The 22349-nt window shown below is 38.5% G+C and overlaps 1 protein-coding gene across 4 annotated transcripts in view; it reads left to right on the top strand.

The window, feature by feature from the left end:
- The window catches only part of JMJD1C (jumonji domain containing 1C), a 370899-nt gene that overhangs the window by 72555 nt on the left and 275995 nt on the right, over positions 1 to 22349 (top strand). The window lies entirely within an intron of this gene.

Below are 22349 nucleotides of genomic sequence, written 5' to 3'. Positions count from 1 at the left end.
TATCCATCTTTTATTTTCTTTTGTTGTTGGTGCTTTTGGTGTCATTTCCCAGAAGTTGCTGCCAAATCTAATGTTATTGAAGCTTTCCTGTCTTCATTTGCTTCTAAGTCTACTATAGTTTTAAGCTCTTGGTTTAGTTCTTTGATCCATTTTTAATTGACTTTTGTATATGGTGTAAGATAAAGGTTCAATTTTATTTTCTTACATCTGTTAATCTCGTTTTCTCAGCACCATTTGTTGAAAAGACTGTTTTCTTTCCATTGAAAAGTTTTGGCATCTTCCAAAAATTATTTGGCCATATATGCAGGGGTTTATCTGGTCTCTCTCTTCATCTATACAGTTTTCTCTCAGTATCTGTGGGGGATTGACTAGGACTTCCAATGCTATGTTGAATAGAAGTGGCAACAGCAGGTATCCTTGTCTTGCTCTTGATGTTAGAGAAAAAGCTTTTAGTGTTTCACAATTGAGTATGATGTTAGCTGTGGGATGTTCATAGCTGGCCATCATTATGCTGTATTTTCCTTCTTTTCCTAGTTTGTAGAGTGTTTTATGAAAAAATGAATTTTGTCACATGCTTTATCTACAGCAGTTGAGATGATCATAAGATTTTCCCCCCTTCATTCTGTGAATGTATTGTATTTATTGACTTTCGTGTGTTGAACCATCCTTGCATTCCAGCAATAAATCTCAGTTATGGTATATAATTTTTTAAAAAAAATTTCTCTTTTTAAGAGACAGGATCTCACTATTTTGCCCAGGCAGTAGTCCTATGGCTATTCACAGGCAGAGTCATGGTAATAATGGTAATAATGCTGCTATAGTAATAATGCTGCTGTGAACATCAGTGTATGAATATCCTTTTATACACCCCGGGCCTCAAATGATCCTCCTGCCACAGACTTCCATTTAGCAGGGACTACAGATTGGTACCTCTGCACCTGGCTTTAATTGCATTTAACTAAAAAAAATTATTTTGTGATGCCTTTCATCATTTGTTTGCCTTTCTCACAAATACCCTGGTCTAATTTTGCTTTTCTTTTCCTCCCTTTTTTTTTTTTTTTTTTTTTGAGACAGGGTCTCACTCTGTCTCCCATACTGGAGTGCAGTGGCACAATCACAGCTCATTGTAGCCCGGACCTCGCAGGCCCAAGCAAGCCTCCTATTTCAGCCTCCCAAGTTGTTGGGTCCACAGGTGTGTGCCACCATGCCTGCCTGATTTTTAAAAATTTTTTTGAAGATGGAGTGTCCCTATGTTGCCAGGCTGGTCTCAAACTGGCCTCAAGTGATCTTCCTACCTTGGCCTCCCAAAATGTTGGGAGTCCAGGCAAGAGCCACCACACCTGGCCTAACTTTGCTTGGAATTGTGTACAGTTTTGTACACTAATTTAGGAAGTGTGAATATCTTTTCATTACTGAGTCTGCACTTCAAATAACATGTAATATCCATCCAGCTGTTCATGTTTGATTTTTTAAATGTTCTGCAGTGGATATGATTTTCTTCATATAGGTCCTGTGTTTGCTAGGCTTATTCTTAGACACTGTATATTTTGACACTTAGATGTATATTGATATATGCCTGAATCATATATCAGTATAATAAGTAATACATATCTTTTATTCATTTGTTTCTTCAGACACAACTTTCGGAATAAAAATAATGTGATCTTTCTTTTCCCTGTATATATTTTTAGCTCATGTAATAGCTTTTTTCATTCATAGGCTTAATAAAGTTACAGTAGACCTTAATATATATGAAAAGTGTTGTAAAGAAAAAGTGAAATAATGTTACTAGCTTCTTAAATCTTGCCTAAAATTTTAATAAACTGTTCAAGATGTTATTTCCTTATCATGTCTTTTGTTTTATCATTATAATCAGTGAAAATATAATATTTATTTTACAGAATTTCACTTTTAGATTAAAGGTATACCAGTTTATCTTCAAGTGAAACTATAGCAAAAAATTTCTCATTCAAAATACAGATGAAAAAAACATTTTAGTGATGATTATTTACTATACAAAGCAAGTATATATTAGAATCCTTTACATTTAAATTTTTTTTTTTTTTTTTTTTTGAGACAGAGTCTTGCTCTGTCATCCAGGCTGGAGTGCAGTGGTGTGATCTTGGCTCACTGCAGCCTCCGCCTCCTGGGTTCAAGTGATTCTTCCGTCTCAGCCTCCTGAGTAGCTGGGATTACAGGCACATGCCACCACACCCTGCTAATTTTTGTATTTTTAGTAGAGAAGGGGTTTCGCCATGTTGGCCAGGCTGGTCTCGAACTCCTGACTTCAGGTGATTCTCCCACCTCTGCCTCCAAAGTGCTGGGATTACAGGTGTGAGCCACTGCACCCGACCTCCGGAAGTATCATAAATACTACTTTTTCAAAATGCTGTATCTATTCAGTACACAGTGTGTTTAGCATGGTACATATGTAGACCTTCTTTAGAGTTCTTTTGATTCTCTTCAATAGACTTCAAATAATTTTTCACCTCTGTCAGGTTTTAGAGAACTGCTTTATTTCTGTTTCTCTGGAACTCTAGCAAGGGTTAAATTTGGAGAACAGCAAACCGACTTTCTCTTATGTATTTCCTTCAAGTTCTAATGTTTTTAAACATTGGTAGGGTTGAGGAAATAACAGATCAGAATGTATCCACTTCAAACAACAAATGGTTATACTCTCAATTCTTGGCTCTTGGCTGAGGTACTTGCGATATTTTAAAATGTATTGAGGCTGAGTGTGGTGGCTCACACCTGTAATTCCAACATTTTGAGAGGCCGAGGCGGGTGATCACTTTGAGGTCAGGAGTTTGAGACCAGCCTGGCCAACATGTTGAAACCTCGCCTGTACTAAAAATACAAAAATTAGCTGGGCGTGGTGGCGTGAACTTGTAATCCCAGCTACTTGAGAGGCTGAGGCAGGAGAATCCCATGAACCCGGAAGGTGGAGTTTGCAGTGAGGGGAGATTGTATAGCTACACTCCAGCCTGGGTGACAGGGCAAGACTCCGTCTAAAATAAAATAAAATAGTATTGGGAAAATGTTTAGTTTTACTCAATTCAGTAATGCACAAAGGATGAAAAGAGGATAGGTGCTTTAGGTATTTATTGTCTATTGTGTCTATTTTTACATAGGACAGAAAAGCAATAACCTAGGTTTTCACAGTACTTTATTAGACTTTGTTTCAAGGAAATTTTTTCTTTTTCTCTCTCTCTTTTTTTGGAGACAGTCACGTTCTGTCGCCCAGGCTGGAGTGCAGTGGCATGGTTTTGGCTCACTGCAACCTTTGCCTCCTAGGTTCAAGCGATTCTCTTGCCTCAGCCTCCCACGTAGCTGGGATTACAGGTGTGCACCACCATACCCAGCTGATTTTTGTGTTTTTAGTAGAGATGGGGTTCACCTTCTACCTTCCCCCATAGTTGACATACTGCAGTTAGATGGACAATACGCTTATACTGCCGATTCTTTTTAGTTGTGATATTGATGCCACAAAACTGTAGAAAATAAGATTTGATCACTTCAGGTTATAAACTGTTACCTTTATTATTTCTGTCCTTCTAAATAATTTGGAATATTATGATTCGTGTTAGGGTACCCAGCAGATGTGAAGGAAAATATATAAGCTTAGTGAAATTTGACTGCTTTCTTAATAGTTCTTTGGGAAATGAAAGAGCTCTAGAATATGTTGAAGTTTATTACAGACAAAAATAAAAATGAAGGGGAATCTAAATGCATTAGCATTTTATACCTTTTAATATTATAGTTTTTTTCTTCCTCTGTTCCAAAGTTTTCCAGATACTGTAGCCTGTTTTTTACTCTGGTGATAAAGAGGAGGTGTCTGACAAGCTTTGTAGAAATAATGTGGGAACATGGAGAAGAACTGAATTGAGGTCAGGGAAGCTATAAACCTTGGAGTGCTTTTGTGATGTGCTATGCTCTATGGGAGGCTGTGTATGAGTTCAAGCTTGAGAAACTTGCTTGATAAAAATATGACTATTAACACTTACTGTTCCTTCCTCTTGTTAAAGAGTCTCTTGAGAAGATGAATTTTTATTTAAATGTGTTTTTTTTTTTTTGGTTATAAAATGCTTACAGATATTTTGTCCTTAGAGTTACACCTATTCCTCACAAATAACCTGAAACATAAATATAATAACAAGTATATCGCAAAGGTAAGAAATTCCTGGTTATAAAATGCTTACAGATGTTTTATCCTTAGAGTTATACCTATCCCTCACAAATAACCTGAAACATAAATATAATAACAAGTATGTCGCAAAGATAGAAAATTCCTGGTGATTCCAGAGAAATTTTCATCTCTAATTTGTAAGGAAAATAGTCTCTATCTTTGGCTCCTTTGGCCTGTAAAGTGCTTGGTATTATACAGATTGTCCCCAGTTTCTTGACTCCTATTATGACTTGAACCTGCTCTAGAAAGGCTTTTGCCCCCCATTACTCCAAGGAAACTGCAGTGACCAAGGTTGCAGATTGCCTCCTCTTTTTAAAATCAAGCATCATTTCCCAGTCTTCATTTTACTGGGCCTATCAGCAGCATTTCATATGGTTAATCACCTTCTTTTCCTTCAAGTACTTTGTTTATTTTGCATCCTAGGACATCATGCTTATTTGGTTTTTCTTGTATCTGTCTTTCTTGCCTCTCCTTGGAAGGTTTTCCTCATATCTACAATCCTTTAAGGGCCAATTTCTTGGATATCTTTTCTATCTGCGCTCTTGTTCTTGGTCACATCTATTCCTATAACCTTTAATACCATCTATATGCTGGAGACTTCTATATCTGTGTCCTCGTTTGGATCTCTCCCCTAAATCTCAGACTCTTATTGAAACAGCCTATTCATTGTCTCTATTTGGATGTCTAATAGGCATCTCAGACTTAATATGTCCACAGCTGACCTCCTGATACTAACCTGCCCTGCTTTGAGTCTTCATCATCCAGTAAATAGCAACTCCGTCTTTCTAGTTTAGGTCCCTTGCAGTTGTCCTGGACTCCTTTCTCTCACATCCCATATCCAAACTGTCAGGAAAGTCTTACTGGTTCTGTCTATAAAATATATTCAGATCCTAGGCGGGTGGCTCATGCCTGTAATCTCAGCACTCTGGGAGGCCAAGGCGAGTAGATTGCTTGAGTCTAGGAGTTCAAGACCAACCTGGGCAACATGGCGAAACCCTGTCTCTACTAAAAATACAAAAAATTAGCTGGGCGTGGTGGCACGCGCCTGTAGACCCAGCTACTTGGGAGGCTGAGGTGGGAGAATCATCTGACCCTGGGAGGTTGAGGCTGCAGTGAACCCAGATCACACCACTGCACTCCAGCCTAGGTAACCAGAGTGAGACTCTGTCTTTAAAAAAAAAATTCAGATCCCAACACATGTCATTTTTCTGTTACCATTATACTAGTTCAAACTTCCATTATCTTTTGCCTAGATTTTCCTAAGAGTCTCTTGAGTCTATTTCTAGTAGCCACTTAACTAGTTACTTGTAACTTGGTATCTAACTGCCTTCTAACTGGTTCTTACCCATAAAAGTCTATAGTGCCTATAGCAGGCAGGCAGATTATGTTACTTTCATGGTCAAATGCCTCCAAAGGCTTCTAAACTGATGAAGAATAAAAGATGAAGGCCTGATAATGGCCCGGTAGACTCTACATGATATCCTGCTTTGCAGTCATTCCACATTGACATTGTCTTCTATTACCCTCTTACTTGGCCCTTTTACTGTTTGTTGAACTTGCCAGGTCTGATCTCCCCTTATGGCCTTTGCACTTGTTTCTCTGTCTAGAATTTTTTTCCCCAAAGATATCCACATGACTCCATCACTTCTTTCAGGTAAGTATGTTCAAATGTTAACATGTTTGCTTGTTTTGGTCTTCTTTGAAGACTACCTTATCTAAAATTGACCTCTTCCCTCCTCCATCAACATTTTCTATCATCTATCACCAAATATCACTCTATTTGCTTTGTCTCATTTCTTTTTTAAAATAAAAATCTTTTAAAGACTGGTTCTTGTTCTGTCACCCAGGTTGGAGTACAATGGCCTGATCATAGCTTACTGCAATCTCGAATTCCTGGGCTCAGGTGATCCTCCCAAGTAGCTGGGACTACAGATGTGTACCCCCACACCCAGCCAATTTTTAAACATTTTTTTTGTAGAGACTGGGTGTCACTATGCTGCCCAGGCTGGTCTCGAACTCCTGGACTTAAGCGATCCTTTCACCTCAGCTTCCCAAGGTGATGGGATTGCAGGTGGGAGCCACTGCATCTGGCTTTTTTTTCTTATTTCTATCATACTAAACATTGTACTTCTTTTTCTGCATTAGAATTAAGTTGCTCCATTAAGTGGACTTTTGTCAGCTTTGATAAACTGTATTCCCAGCATTGAGAACATTGCTTAGTAGATAGTAGGTATTCACAAAAAAATTAGCCAGGTGTGGTGGTGGGCTCCTTTAATCCCAGCTTCTCAGGAGGCTGAGGCAGGAGAATCACTTGAACTCTGGAGGCAGAGGTTGCAGTGAGTTGAGTTAACACTGTTGCACTCCAGCCTGGGCAATAAGAGTGAAACCCTGTCTCAAAAAAAAAAAAAAAAAAAAAAAAAAAAGATAGTAGATGTTCAGTAATTGTTTGTTTAATTAAGTAGAAATGTCTGCCAGGTACGGTGGTTCATGCTTGTAATCCCAGCACTTTGGGAGGCCAAGGTGGGTGGATCATTTGAGGTCAGGAGTTCAAGACCAGCCTGGCCAACATGGTGAAACCCGGTCTCTACTAAAAATACAAAAATTAGATGGGTGTGGTGGTGCGCGCCTATAATCCTAGTTACTTGGGAGGCTGAGGCAGGAGAATCACTTGAACCTGGGAGGCAGAGGTTACAGTGAGTTGAGATTGTGCCACTGCACTCCAGCCTAGGTGACAGAGTGAGACTCCATCTCAAAATAAATAAATAAATAAATAAATAAATAAATAAATAAAAATGTCCTAGAATTTTTTGAAATTTATCTTTAATTCTTTGAGATGCATTACTTTTGTTTTGAAAAAATCCTAGTAAAGCCGATAAAATAAAGCTCTGTAATATGCATATATGAAATCAGAAAACTCCCCACTTACTGTTATGAATTGACTCTCAGTAACTGTTTTGAATGAGTAAGTATCAAGTATTGATTATGTATGTGGTCAGTGTTGTAGGCTAACATAGCATTTGAGAAGTAAACCCATTCTCAAGAAATTTCTACTTCTAGTGGAGAGAGGTGATGAATGCATTCAACAGATGATTCATACCACTATATACCGTTGTGGTATATTTAGGAACAGTTTGTTATTTGTTTCCAGTTCCTGGCACAGAACTTCTGATACCCTTGAAATTTCTCGAGTGATAGGGGTGATAGGAGTGTCATTTGTTCTCTGAGGCAACCCTTGGTGGGCTTCTAGATAACTTCAAGATATGAACCGGTCACCAGAAAGGCCAGATCTTGATTAGAAGCTTGGAACACTCTCATCTCCATGCCCTCACCTCTGGGGAGGGGAGAGTGACTGGAGATAGAGTAAATTACCAGTGGCATATGTGACCAAACCTCCGTAAAAGGTTTGCATGTGTAACCAGACCTCTATAAAAACCTGTCAAAAGGCTGGGAGCAGTGGCTCATGCCTGTAATCCCAGCACTTTGAGGGGCCAAGATGAGTGGGTGCCTTTGAGCTCAGGAGTTTGAGACCAGCCTGGGCAACATGGCAAAACCCTGTTTCTACAACCAATACAAAAATTAGCAGGGTGTGGTGGCTCACACCTGTAGTCCCAACTACTTGGGAGGCTAAGGCTGGAGAACTGCTTGACCCAGGAAGTGGAGGTTACAGTGAGCCAAGATGGTGCCACCGCACTCCAGTGTGGGTGACAGAGTGAGACTGTGTCAAAAGAAGAAAAAAGCAAAACAAAAAATATCCCCAAAACCCTGTAAATGATGGGATTTGGAGAGCTGAGAAGGCGACACCCTGATAGAGGGTATGGAAGCTGGAAGCTCCTTGTAAGCTCCTTTACTTCCTACCTCACCCCATGCATTTCTTCTGCTTCGTAGTTCTTGGGTTGTATCCTTTATAATAATCTAGTAAGAAAATGCTTTCCTCAGTTCTGTGAGTGATTGCACCAAATTACCAAACCTGAAGAGGGGGCCTGGGAGCTCCCAGTTATTGCTAGTCAATTGATCAATCAGAAGATTGGGGAACCCCATGCTTGTGACTGGTGTATGAAGTAATGGCAGTCTTGTGAGGCTTAAATCTGTGTAGTCTGATGCTAACTCTGGGTCATTAGTGTCAGAATTGAGTTCTAGGGCGCCTAGTTGTTATCAGAGAATCGGAGAAATGGTATTGGAAAAGACATCGTGTATTTGGTGTTAGGAGGAAAAAAAACTCCTGAATAATTAAGGATTAGATTATGTAGTAATAAGTGCTATAGATATTAAGAGAAGGAACATTATAAAAATGTGTCATTGTTACACTTTCTATGACAGGAAGGCTTAGTGGAAAAGCTGGATTATATAAAGGATGGGTAAGAGTTGTGTTTGATGAAGAGACTACCTTCCAGAGAAGAGAATAATGTGAATATTTGCTTGGAGGCAAGAAATGTATGGCATGGAAATAGAAACACTTGTCACATTTTTATGCCATGTTTAAAACTTTCTCTTCATTTTCTGGTTGGTTACATTTTGAATTATAATGCATTTATTTTATGCACATTAAATACATAACATTCTGCTGCATTGCTAGAAGTTACAGATGATATAATGACCTAAGTCTCTTTTTAGAAGTTTTTAAGTTTAATCGCTCTTTGGAGTCAAATCCAAAACAATAAATATGAATACACATACCTTCTTCATATATATTCAACATTGTCTTAATATATTTTGTGTGTGTGTGTAATATACTTTAAACTGCATTGTAAGTTCTCCGGTATCCTAGGTTTTTTTTTTATTTTTTATTTTTTTGAGACAGAGTCTCGCTCTGTTGCCCAGGCTGGAGTGCAGTGGCCAGATCTCAGCTCGCTGCAAGCTCTGCCTCCCGGGTTCACGCCATTCTTCTGCCTCAGCCTCCTGAGTAGCTGAGACTACAGGTGCCTGCCACCTCGCTCGGCTAGTTTTTTGTATTTTTTAGTAGAGACGGGGTTTCACCGTGATAGCCGTTTGGTCTCAATCTCCTGACCTCGTGATCCGCCCGTTTCGGCCTCCCAAAGTGCCTAGGTTTATTAAGAGTAACTGATACCAAATTGATGTATACTCAGGTTTAAAAATTGTTGGCATTTTTTCTCCCTGGCAATCTAGGACATCCTACTTCTGGGCTTGTTCACTATACTCTTTACCCTGTAATGGCAAAACTCAAATCTTGATTAGATCAATCTTCCTGAATCTTTGGACAGTATTTTTGGTTGCTTGTCTGTACATCATTTTACCAGGTCTAATTTTCTTGCTGAAGATCTCACCAGTTACCTCAACCAGTCATCAGTATGTACATTTAACACCTTAGATGTATAGTCCACATAACAGTGCTTAACAAGTAACAGGTGCTATATAAATATTCTTGAATATTTAGATGTCTGGTGGATGTTACTTGGGTCTTCCATGCTTCAAAAACACCTAACGCTGTTAACATTGAGAAGAGGATTGAGAGGAGCAGAATACAAAGGTATTTATTAAGGTGATTATAATAGCTGTAGAATAACTGAGGCCAGAGAACTGAAAGTGATTGAATAATGAGAATAAAAACAAAGGAAGAGAGTTGAGTGTGGCAGTACAAAGGGATCAAAGTCAGGGTTTTTTTCACTCCTACCATGTATTGGAGTTAACCCTTAAAGTCAGCAGCTGGTTATGATGTGATTTTGTTGAAAATTAGGTGATGCTTGGAGAAGGAAAACTGAGAAGAGGGCATTAAGCTGAGGAATTCAAAATGAGATAATTATGAGAAGGACTTAGGATCTAATGCGGGAGGAAGGGAGGAATGGTTGATATTAGTTCCCATTAATATAGTACTTCCTGTGTGCTATGTATTGTCTTAATCTATGTATTAACTTACTTCGTCCCCATGGAAACTTTGTAAGTTCCTTACTACTATTATTTTCATTTTATAGATCTGGAAACTGAGGAATAAAGAGGCTAGAAGAATTTCTGCAGCTCATGCATATTATAACTGATAACTAGCATTTGAAACCAGGTCCTATGATTCCAGAGTCCACTTTCTTTTGTGTTTTACTGGGTCCCGGTAATAGAGTCCAAGGACACCTTTAGGAGTTACAGATTTAAGTGACTGTCAAGATTCAGTCTAAACCGTGTAAAAAAGAGGGAGTCTTCTAAATCAATGGATTAAAGAGAGTTTTTAGTTCTTTTGTATATACAAGACTGTTTTACACACAACCTTTTTCTGTCTGTCCCTTTTTCTTCCAGTCCCTTTGCCTTTACACCTACTCTGTGCCTAGTTAATTCCTACTGTCCTTTTAAGGCATAATTCTTCTAGGAAATTTTCCCCGACCTCACTTTTCCTCCTACTTTTTTGTGTTAGTGACTTCATTGTAGGTTGTCTTCATAACTATTGCTTGTATGATTTAACCTCTCTGAACCTCTTTTTTTAATCTGTAAGACAGGTATTATTTTACCTAAAAGGGTTGTTATATGAATTCAGTGAAATTGTATGAAGCAGTTACCACAGTGTCCTTTTATGTTTCTTTTACTAAACCTGATTGTGCACTCTTAGTGTTAGGGAGACTTCAGTAGACACACGGAAATAAAGGTCAGTAACCTCAAGGCTCAGTCTTCAAGGAAGATATTTTTGAATTAAAATAATCCAGCAACAATCTGGTGGTTCTCTTCTTTCTAAGAGTCAGCTGTCTCCTAGGGTTCTGAGAGGTAGATCATAGAAACTTTTTGTAAAGGCTGCCATTATTTGGTGGATGCTCAGAGAATGTGTTTGAATTTTGTTGATTAGAAACTTCTGAAGGAAAAACAATGTAATTAGAATCATTTGAGGTGTTATAAAGGCGATGTGAATGCTTGGATGTTTATTGAAATTACAGAATTTTATTATTGGTTTGAGTAATACTTCCTTAATTAGCTCTTGCTTGTGTGCTCACGCGCTCGCGCGCGCTTGCGCTCTCTCTCTCTCTATGTATATATATATATATATTTTTTTTTTTTAGTTTTTTTTTTTTTTTTTTTTTTTTTGAGATGGAGTCTCGCTCTGTCCCCCCAGGCTGGAGTGCAGTGGCACGATCTCGGCTCACTGCAAGCTCCGCCTCCTGGGATCATGCCATTCTCCTGCCTCAGCCTCCTGAGTAGCTGGGATTACAGGCGCCCGCCACCGCGCCCGGCTAATTTTTTTTTTTTTTTGTATTTTTATTAGAGACGAGGTTTCACCGTGGTCTTGATCTTCTGACCTTGTGATCCGCCCGCCTCATCCTCCCAAAGTGCTGGCATTACAAGTGTGAGCCACCGCGCCCGGCCTTTTTTTAGTTTTTTAAAATGTTTTCTTTTGAGACAGAGTCTCGCTTTTGTCACCCAAGCTGGAGTGCAGTGGTGCGATCTCAGCTCCCTGCAACCTCCATCTCCCAGGTTCAAGTGATTCTCCTGCCTCAGCCTCCTGAGTAGCTGGGATTACAGGCGCCCACCACCATCCTCAGCTAATTTTTGTATTTTTAGTAGAGATGGGGTTTCACTATGATGGCCAGGCTGGTCTCAAACTCTTGACCTCAGGTGATCTGCCCATCTTGGCCTCCCAAAGTGGGCAACCGATACTGAAAAAATATCCATCAGTAATTCTGGTTAGTTTTCTGTAATGTGCCTATGTTTCTCAGTGTCTTTGTACTGTCTGTAGATTAAGGTTGCTTTCATATCTCACTGTCACCTTAGGCATCATTGTATCTCATTCCCTTGCTACATATGCACTTTTTTGTTGTTGGTTGGTATCATCATCCTTGATAGGGAAAACATTTCCTAGTTAACTTTGTTATGTCAAATTACTTTTAAAAAAAATAGACTGTAGACTAGAAGGACTGCAGTGTATATGTCAGTGAAGTGATTTCATGGCATATAAGTGACTTTTTTATGATCTACATGTTCTTTATATGTGATAGAATTAGAGAATTATATGGTCTGTTTGTCAATTATTTACCTAAATAAGATAATTTGAGGTGACTTTTGTTAAGGGTAACTATGAATAAGATTGACAAAATAGAAGTAAGACCTTAAAAAACATCCATGTAAACTAAGATGGTTCAATAGAAATCTCCTCAACTTAAATTTGTGAACAAATGATAAGTGTTTAATTCTGAATTTTATTACTTGTGTGGAGTTGGTGAGAATCAGGGATATATTTAGTAAATAATAAAATAAATAAATTTTTAAGAGATTGTTTTTCCTGGCTCTGAGTTAAAAAAGAACGCATTTTTCTTTAAGTAGTATCAAATGTTGTAATTAATAGTGATGTTTATAATGGTTTTGTGGTTTGTGTGGAGGTTCTTCATATGGCTTTTAAAAGATAATAATTCTCAGTGAAAGCCACAGACAGAACATTACACAATAACTTACTTTCGTTTCTACAAGAAGAAAGCTACTGAGGTCTAAAAATACAGCTTTATAAAATGATAGAATTTTGAGTATATACTAATAGGCATTAATACTTTATCCTGTGGTATTTGAAGACCTGTTTTCACCCAAGCATCTTCAAATATCAGTGTTATTTAGTCTTTGACAGGTGTTGGATAGCATTTAAAGATTGAAATATGAGGGGGCAATCCTAGATGTAAAATCCAAATACTTATTGCATGCCTTGTACGTATCAGACACTGGGAATACAGTAGTGAACAAAGTGGACCAAATTGCTGCCCTTATGGAAGTCAGTTTATGGAGGGAGAGACAAAAGATAAGAAGATAAATGAGTATGATGAATGGTATGTAAGATAGAGATAAGTGCCAGGAAGGAAAATGAAAGCATGAATTTTGAGGGGATGGAGGTGACATTTTAGAAAAGATAGCCACAGAATGCCTCTCCGAGAAGGTGACTTTTGAGTGAAGACTTGAGGAAAACAAGGAAGCTAGTCATGTAGATGTCTGGAGTAAGTATTCCAGGCCTAAGGAAGAGCAAGTACACAGCCCCTGAGATTGGGAATAACCCTAGCATATTTGAGGAGCAGTGAATGTGGTATGGTGAGAGAGGAGTGAAAAGTGGGAGAGGAGAAAGAAAATATCAGAAGGGGAACAGGATGGCAGGGGATAGTTTGTGAGGACCTTATAGACCATTGCAAGATTAAGCTTTCATTCTGGATGAGATGGGAAGGCATGAACGAGGTGGTTTTAAAAGGATCCCTCTACTTTCTTTGTTGATAGTAGACTCTTGGGGTATGTGATGAGGCAGAAGTAGGGAGAGCAGTTAGGAGGCAATTGTAATGATTCTGTGGTAGCATTAGATCACGGTGATAGCAGTGGTAGAGGTAATGAAAAATGCTCAGATTCATATTTATTTCCAACACAGAATTGATAAGAGTGGGTTGCTGAATTGCATCTGATGTGAGAGACAGGGTGAAAGATGGGTTCTAAGGTTTTGGCTCCTGCAAAATATAGAGTTACTATTTTTTTTTTTTCAGATGAGAATTAACTGGAGGAGCAGACCTTTTGGAGAGTGGTAGTGATAGTGGTAATAATACTGGCGATTAGGAATCTGTCTTTTAGATATGTCAAGTTTGAGATGCTTATTTAGACAGGCAGTTACTTAAAGTATCATGTTTGCTAGTTCAAGGGAGAGGTCTAGGCTGGAGAATCTGGGAGTAGTCAGTATATAAATGGCATTTAAAGCTATCAGACTGAATGAGTTGACGTAGAGAGTAAATATAGAACATACCTAAGTGTTAAACCCTGGAGCAGTTTTTAAAGATTAGGTAGATGAGAAAGAAGGGACAGGGAGGTATGAAGTCCAGAAGTGATGTTCAGAAAGCTCAGTGGAGTAACTGTTTCGAAGAGAAGGGATTACCGGTTGTGTCAAATGCTGCTTAGTGTGAAGTAAGATTAAGGCTGAGAATCTACAATTTAGTTTTAGCTAATGAGTCATCGGTAACCTTGATCAGCAGTTTCAGTGTAATAGTGGGAACAAAAGCCTGATAAAGTGAGTTTAATAGAGAACTGGAGGTAGTAGATTGGAGACAGAGATTGTAGACAAGGCATTTGGGAAAAAGAGAAATGGAGCAGAGCTTTAGGAGGAAGATGAGATTTTGTAAAATGGAATACAATATACCATATTTGTATGTTGATGAAAACAATTCAGAGATAGGATTAAGTTGATGATGCAGTTAAGGAGGAATTACTAGAACCCTGTCTTTGGGTAGTAACAGAGTTGGCCTTAGATAGTGCCATAAACGTACTCTGTAGTAACAGAACAGAAGGAAGAGATACTGTATTTGGGAATCGCTGTAGGTGGCTAGGTAGTGAGAGAGAGGTGAGAGCTTGTGGAAATTGATTGCTTCTGCTTTTTAGCAAAATAGCAGCTGATAGGATTTGAGAAGAGAAGTTATGAAATAGTCATCTAGGGGAGTAGAGATTGAATGAAATAAGGAAATTATGTACAACAAAGGCTGACTTGACATTGGTCATGATTTTTTAACTGACATTGTTAATCTTTGATGAATTCATCATTCATTTCCCTACAGTCACTCATCTCCAGCTGTGTTCAGCTGATTGATTAGACACAGAAACAAAGTAGGTGGGGAGTTGGATTTAATGATGATTGGGGTTTGGCTGAAAAACTAAGATGCATTCAGAGATGGGCAAATGAAAATTCTAATAATAGACCTAGGATTTTATATTTGGTGAGCAAAAAAGTGAGAAAATGAGAGATGAATAACAATGAGACAGTGTTGAGATCAATGAATCTTAGGTCCGGGGAACTTGAATGTGAAATGGAAAAATAGGAGTTGGTGGCCTGAGAGAGATAAAGATGCTTGAAATCGAGATTTTTGAGGGATTGCTGTTTGGGGCCATGGTAAGGGTCTAAGATAGGATTTCTTATGTCTGAAAGGATGGTCCATAGGTTTACATTGCTTGAGTAAAGTTAAAGATCCTCTGGTCTAGAGTATGCCATGGTAAGTCAGTGGTTGAGATAAGGTTGAGGACAAAATCATTAAAGAAGAGGAAATAAAAAAAAATGAGAAATTGAATAATTAAAACAGCCCTCACTGTGGATACTGAAATCACCAGAAATGATTATTGGACAGAAACTAGGACAGAAATAATATTGAATGGCATGATGAATAACTTGTTAGGATATGCATGAGTGTGGTGAATGACTGGTTGAGGGTAGTAGGTTAGTATAGTCTGCTGTTCGTATTTCAAGGTACTGATTTTTAGAGATGAGAGAAGTCTGAAATCATGGTAGAGGAAACGGCCACACCACTATATAAGAGAACTAGTAAGTAGCTTCAGAGAAGATATTAAGAGTGATTTTATCTTTGGGAATTTAAGAGCTGGAGTCATTGTTTACCTCACTGTGGCACTGTGAAACTGTTATGTTAACATAAGGTACTTGAAGAATTGTTATTCCTCATATATTCAACTGAATATTTATGGTTAGCTTACAGAAATCTGCAGTTGTGAAAAAGAACAGAAAGTTGTGTTGAATTCGGCTACTACTTAAATAGGCATTTTTAATACTCTTTAACACCTCCTCCCTCCTCATATAATCTCAAGGCCTGTGATTACATATTGCATATTGAAGTCACTTCTTTTTTCTCTTTCATAGATGCCTTCCAACACACTGTTGTTGATAGAATATAAAATTATAAGGTAAAAATATCTCAGGGTTTTGCCTTTGAATATGGAATCTAACCTTTCCACCATATTTGGTATTTATTTAGCGAGAGTACTCAAGTATTTGCCACACTCTTTTTTAGTTTGTTTGTTTGAGACAATCTTGCTCTGTTGGCCAGGCTGGAGTGCAGTGGTGCGATCTTGGCTCACTGCAACCTCTGCCTCTTGGGTTCAAGCAGTTCTCATATCTCAGCCTCCTGAGTAACTGGGATTATATATAGGTGCATGGCACCATGCCAGCCAATTTTTGTATTTTTAATAGAGATGGTGTTTTACCATGTTGGCCAGACTGGTCTTGAGCTCCAGACCTCAAGCAATCCACGTGCCTCATCCTCCCAAAGTGCTGGGATTACAGGTGTGAGCCACTGCGCCCGGCATTGCCACACTCTTAAGTCATTTTCAACTTGAATTCAGGAGTCACCATGCAGGACACTGTGAACCTGTAGAATATTCTAAAACTTAGAAATAAATATTAATCCTCAGAAATTAGAAATTTCTTTTCCAAGTTTTTCATTTTCCATTTCTTGGACTATTTGTTGTTATAATCTGTGTTTACTATAATCTTTCCAAATTAAATATTAATTTTGTCTCTGTTCTACTTATTTGATTTATTCAGTCATTCCCTCCCACTTTTCAATTATTCAGCCTATTAAAAGTACAACTGTTTCTTTTCTGGAAAAAATAAGCCAAAGCTAGAAATCGTTCAAGCAGGAGATTTTGTTTGTGAAATGAATGTGAACCTCACTAAAATGCAATGTGTTACATACTGGACTGGCATGTACACAGAAAACAGCAAATTGATCTGTAAGGCACTGTTGTAGTAAAGGAATGCAAGTTACAATCTCAGCTGAATGATAAAAGGTGTAATTTATATGAGAAGATTACAGGTCAGGAAATGATTTATTCCAAATGCAAATACTTGAGTGCATTGTTCAGTAGAGACAAAACATTTCTGTGTAGGCTATTTCACAGACAATGTGAGATTTTAATTGGTGTTCTAAAGATATGCTATTGGTATGAGGAAGTGTTGTGAGGAGGGCATTTTAGAGCAGATTTTAGTCTAGGGCAATTTTTTTGTCCATTACAAATCCTTCTGAGTTTTTCAGTGCCCTGTAAATTATGAAGTTAATCACTCCAACTGTTGGGAACAGGAGCTATTCCAAATTCAGGTGAACTTAAAGAATTTTACTGTCTGATTCTTTGTTGTTTCATCCACCTTTGTGTAGCTTCTTAAATTAAGCACATAGGCTGGGTCAATTTTTTTTTTTTTAAATAGATGGGCTCTGACTTTGTTGCCCAGGTTGGTCTTGAACTCCTGGGCTCAAATGATCCTTCCCGCCTTGGCCTTCCAAAGTGCTAGAGATACTGGCGTGATCCTCCATGTCTGGCCCAGGTTGGTCAATCTTTATCTCATTGCTTAGAGAGAACCTCCTCTGGAAATCTTCCTCTCTTGGTAGCTTATTCCTCTCTGGTATTGTGTCCTGAGAACTCCAGAGTCTTAGCCTCCCTGGACTTGTTTCTAGCCTTATGTCCTTGACTTACAAAGGCTCCTGAATCCCATGTGATTTCCCCCTTCTTTGCAGGATAGTTTGGGAACTCTTCAGTTAAACTGGTATGATCAGAAAGCTTACATAATATGTTTCCCATAACCTAGTCCATTGCCGTTTGTTGACATATGTTGCATCTTAAAAATTGTTTCATCTATTTTTTCCAGGTTTTTTTGTTGTTTCAGGCAGAAACATAAATGCCAACTCTGCTAAATTCATCTCACTGAAAACAGAAGTCTGCTTATTAAATTTTAGATTTTTGTTATTAAAATTTAAATAAAATGTACGTGTTGGGTACCCAATAGATAAGCTGCAAAATACTGGCTTGTGGAAGTGTTTTGTTGGTTTATATGACAATTTAAATTGGGGGACATTAAACATAAAAACTGGATTTGGGATTTCTTTTGATAAGTTTATACTGTAATATTTTGTTTGCATTTCAGCATTTAGCTGGAGCTGAAAAGACTCCTAGTCTAGTCAGAGCATACCCTCTCTAAATTGTTACCTTAATTTTCCCTTTTTTGTGGAACTCAATATATATTGTATGGGTCAGGTACAGTGGCTCATACCCATAATCCCAGCACTTTGGGAGACTGAGGTGGGAGGACTGCTTGAGGCCAGGAGTCCAAGACCAGCCTGGGTAACATAGTGGGCCCCCATCTGTACAAAAAATAATTAACTGTGGTGGTACATGTGTGTAGTATTAGCTGCTAGGGAGGCTGAGGCGGGAGGATCACTTGAGTGCCAAAAGTCAAGACTGCAGTGAGCCATGATCGCACCCTTGCACTCCAGCCTAAGCATCAAAGCAAGGTCCTGTCTCAAAAAAAAAAAAAAGTATGTTGTTTCTTACCCAGTAGAGTTTGAGTTTGAAATTTGTCATTGAGAAGATTACGAATATTATCATCATGGTTTGTGATTGATAATTGAATTATTAGTTATTCCTGATGTTACAGTTAAGCCGTTGCTGCTATTTTTTTAAATTCTTGATACTTAAATAAATAAATAAATCCCTTAGGCCGGGCGTGGTGGCACAAGCCTGTAATCCCAGCACTTTGGGAGGCCAAGGCAGGCGAATCACCTGAGGTTGAGAGTTCGAGACCAGCCTGACCAACATGAAGAAACACCATTTCTACTAATAATACAAAATTAGCTGGGCATGGTGGCACTTGCCTGTAATCCCAGCTACTCGGGAGGCTGAGGCAGGAGAATTGCTTGAACCACGGTGGGAGCGGCAGAGGTTGCGGTGAGCCAAGATCGCGCCATTGCACTCCAGCCTGGGCAACAAGAGCAAAACTCCGTCTCAATAATAGTAATAATAATAATAAAATACATAAATTCGTTGTTTGAGATCCATGTATATAGGAAAACAGATGATATTTATTGTGTTTATAACCTATGGTAGATTGACAGTGAAGAGCTCAGGACAGTTAATGAAAGCATCACCTTTTCTTTACTGAGATCTCTTATGTAAGGAAAGCATTCAGTTAGTCTTAGAGTTGTCATGAAAGTTAGTTTAAGGAATATTCATAGCATTGTGGTCGTCATCTTAGGTATTCTGTCTGTGAATTTCTGTTTTTAGATGTAATCTAAAAGTTCTGTAAAATAAACATCAACAATGTTGTACGCTTCTTATGGCTGTTCTAGGTCTCTGTGTTTTTATTATGAACTTGTGTCTGATCTTTTCAAGTTTTTGTCTCGTGGTATTTTTTCCTCAATGCCAATTAACAGTGGTTAAACAAAATAGATAAGGTTTTCCTTCTAAGTCCAGAAGTAGACATTCCAGAGTTGATGTGATCATGTAAGGATGCCAGGCTGTTGAAGACTGAGCTGTTGTTCTCTTGGTCTTTTCCTCATGGTCAGTTACAATATAGCTCATACTGTTGTCTTCCTTAGTTCAGCTCCAGACAGGAAGGAGGAGGAAGCAGAAAAGGGCAAGAAGGCTCATGTTGTTAGGTACACAATGGGTAGGTTCAGTCACTTGGTGGGTGACAAGTCCAGTGACCACAACCAAGTAGGATTTAACAGGGGCATTTTATTACTTGCACCAAGTAAGGAGTACACTAGGGATAGTCCCAAAGGCAATGCCTCCCCAAAGGTAAACACCCGGGCTAGTTAGCTGAGTCATTGTATTAGAGGTGGAATGAAGGCAGTGCAGGCACATTTATCATGCTTTTACATACATCAGATGTATAGAAAATGCCACATCAGCTACTTCCTGGGTGGGGATTTTAGTATGGTAGTGAGGAGAGTTTGCCAAAAGTTAATCTCCAATTTAGGCAAACTCTGTACCCAACCACTGGGCCAAGCTTCTTTCTGGAACTTCTTGAAACAACAAGAATTCAAGGTGCAACAGTTACAAAAGTGAGTTTTCTTTTTCTTTTTCTTTTCAGAGGGAGTCTCGCTCTGTCGCCAGGCTGGAGTGCAGTGGTGCGATCTTGGCTCACTGCAACCCCTGCCTCTTGGGTTCAAGCGATTCTCCTGCCTCAGCCTCCCGATTAACTGGGACTACAGGCATGCACCACCATGTCCAGCTAATTTTTGTACTTTTAGTAGAGATGGGGTTTCACCTTGTTGGCCAGGATGATCTCCATCTCTGGACCTCATGATCCGCCTGCCTCGGCCTCCCAAAGTGCTGGGATTATAGGCGGGCACCACTGCGCCTGGCCACAAGTGTGGGTACTTTTTCCAGTGAATACCCAAAAACCTGGGGACCCTGAGTTATAATATCACTTTAGTTTGCCCCTAGTCAAGGAGCTTTCTAAAACTCACCCCAAGTCATCTCAAATATTACATCTTATTTACCAGAATTATGTCATATTATCGTTTCTGTCTTCCAGAACCTTGAAAATTTTAGGATAGTCCATTATTGCCCCTAGCAAAATCAGTGTTCTTTTGGTAAGAAAGCAGGAGTAGATGGATACTGTATTTACAACTTGAAGTCCCTACCTCAGAAACCACCATACTTTAGGAGCCTTCTGTTATACCCATAGATTGGCCTCCTCATTTTCCCTGTGTCCCTTCTGAAAGCATAAACTACAATATGTCATTCATACATATTTTGGTACATTAATCTTATTTTTTTCCTTAGCTTTTATTTTCTTAACTTCCTCAGTCATTAAGTTGGTCTTTTTGAATGAGATGATTGTTGTCCCCTTCAAATGTTTTGAAGGCAGGAAAAGTGATTAATGTTTGTAAGTCAATATATGTTATAATATTTTATTGTTCATACTCTGTCATTTCCTCCTTTCACAGGGCAGTAGATATACTTGGTTATAAAGTCTGTTAATTCCTGAATTTGTTGGCTTTTCATCACCATCTGCACTGGTTTTATTGTCATCTAATATAGGTGTTAAGCCATTGTCACTTTTTTTAAAAAATAGTTTTGCCAGGGTCAGTGGATCACATCTATACTCCTAACACTTTGGGAAGCAAGGTGATAGGATCGCATGAACCCAAGAGTTCGTCTTCACCAAACGAAACGAAACAAAACAAAACAAAACAAAACAAAAATTAGCCGGTATGGTGTTGCACACCTTGTAGTCCCAGCTACTCGGGAAGCTGAGGTGGGAGGATCTCATGAGCCCAGGAATTCCAGGATGCAGTGACCTGTGATCATGCCACTGCTCTCCAGTGCGTGAGCTCTTGTCTCTAAAATAAATAAGATAGTTTGAGATATAATTTACATAGCATAAAATTCAACCTTATAAAATTCATTGATTTGTAATATACCACAGAGTTGTGCAACCATGACCACTATCTAATTTTAGAATACCCCCAAAGGAAACCCACTATCCATTAGCAGTCACATCTTTTCCTCCTCCTGCCACTTCCAGCCCCTTGGCAGCCGCTTATCTACTCTCTGTCTCTGTGGAAATGTCTGTTGTGAACATTCCTTATAAATGAAATCATATAATCTGTGCCCTTTTGCATCTAGCTTTCTTTCACTTAATATAATGCTCTCAAGATTTATTCATGTTGTAGCATGTTGTTAAGACAACTTCCTTATCAGATAATGATTTGCAATACTTTCTTCTATTCTGTAGCTTGTCTTTTCACTCTCTTGATTTTGACGAAGCCCAATTTATATTTTCTTTTGTTGCTTGTGCTTTTGGTGTCGCATCTAAGAAACCATTGCCCAACTCAGTGTCACAAAGATATTCTTCTGTGTTTTCTTCTAAGAGTTTGGTAGTTTTGGGTCTTACATATTGGTCTCTGATTTGTTTTGAGTTAGTTTTGTATATGGCGTGAAGTAATTTCCCAACTTTATTTTTTTGTATATGGAAACCCAGTTGTCCCAGTACTATTTAAGAGACTCTTCTTTCCCCCATTGAGTTGTCTTGGAACCATACCAACTTTTTTAAAAAAGTGGCTTTAGAAATAGTTGTGCATAAATAATCATGATTTTTTATTCTTAATATTGAATCTGAATATTTAGAAATGGGATAGAGTTTTTAGTCCTTAGATAAGAGCTTACTTCCCTGGTTATAATGACTAGGATAGCAAGTAGCTCACAGTAGGAACTCCGAATAGGTTTGTTGAATATATGTGGATGGTCTCTTGAGACGAAGTTGAGTGAGTGAATTTAAATGCTGTTGGAGCATTCAGTTAGAGATACTAAAATCATAAACATTCTTAATTGTAGTAATATAGTGCTATAATAGGCATAGTGATGAAAGAGTCTTTTTTTTGCTTTGGGATTTTTACTTTGTGCTGAATATTCATACTTGTTTGAGATGCCAAGGTGCTGCTTTCTCAACTGGCAAATGTTTTAGAGTAAGAAAGACCTTTGCTCACAACATTTTCCTTGCAGGCTACTTTAAATTTTGCCTTGAATCTGAAAGCCTGTGTAACATTGTATCAACTCTTTTTATGCCTCTCTGTTGGTCATTAATGCTGCTTACCAAATAGTTTTTGTTCTCATCCTTCATGTTAGGGGCTGTGACTAATTCTGGCCAATAAGTGAGTTGTGAGAA

The sequence above is a fragment of the Rhinopithecus roxellana genome, chromosome 11 (assembly GCF_007565055.1).
Source record: "Rhinopithecus roxellana isolate Shanxi Qingling chromosome 11, ASM756505v1, whole genome shotgun sequence".
Classification (NCBI taxonomy): Eukaryota; Metazoa; Chordata; class Mammalia; order Primates; family Cercopithecidae; genus Rhinopithecus; species Rhinopithecus roxellana.
This window is presented reverse-complemented; position numbering and strand designations above follow the sequence as displayed.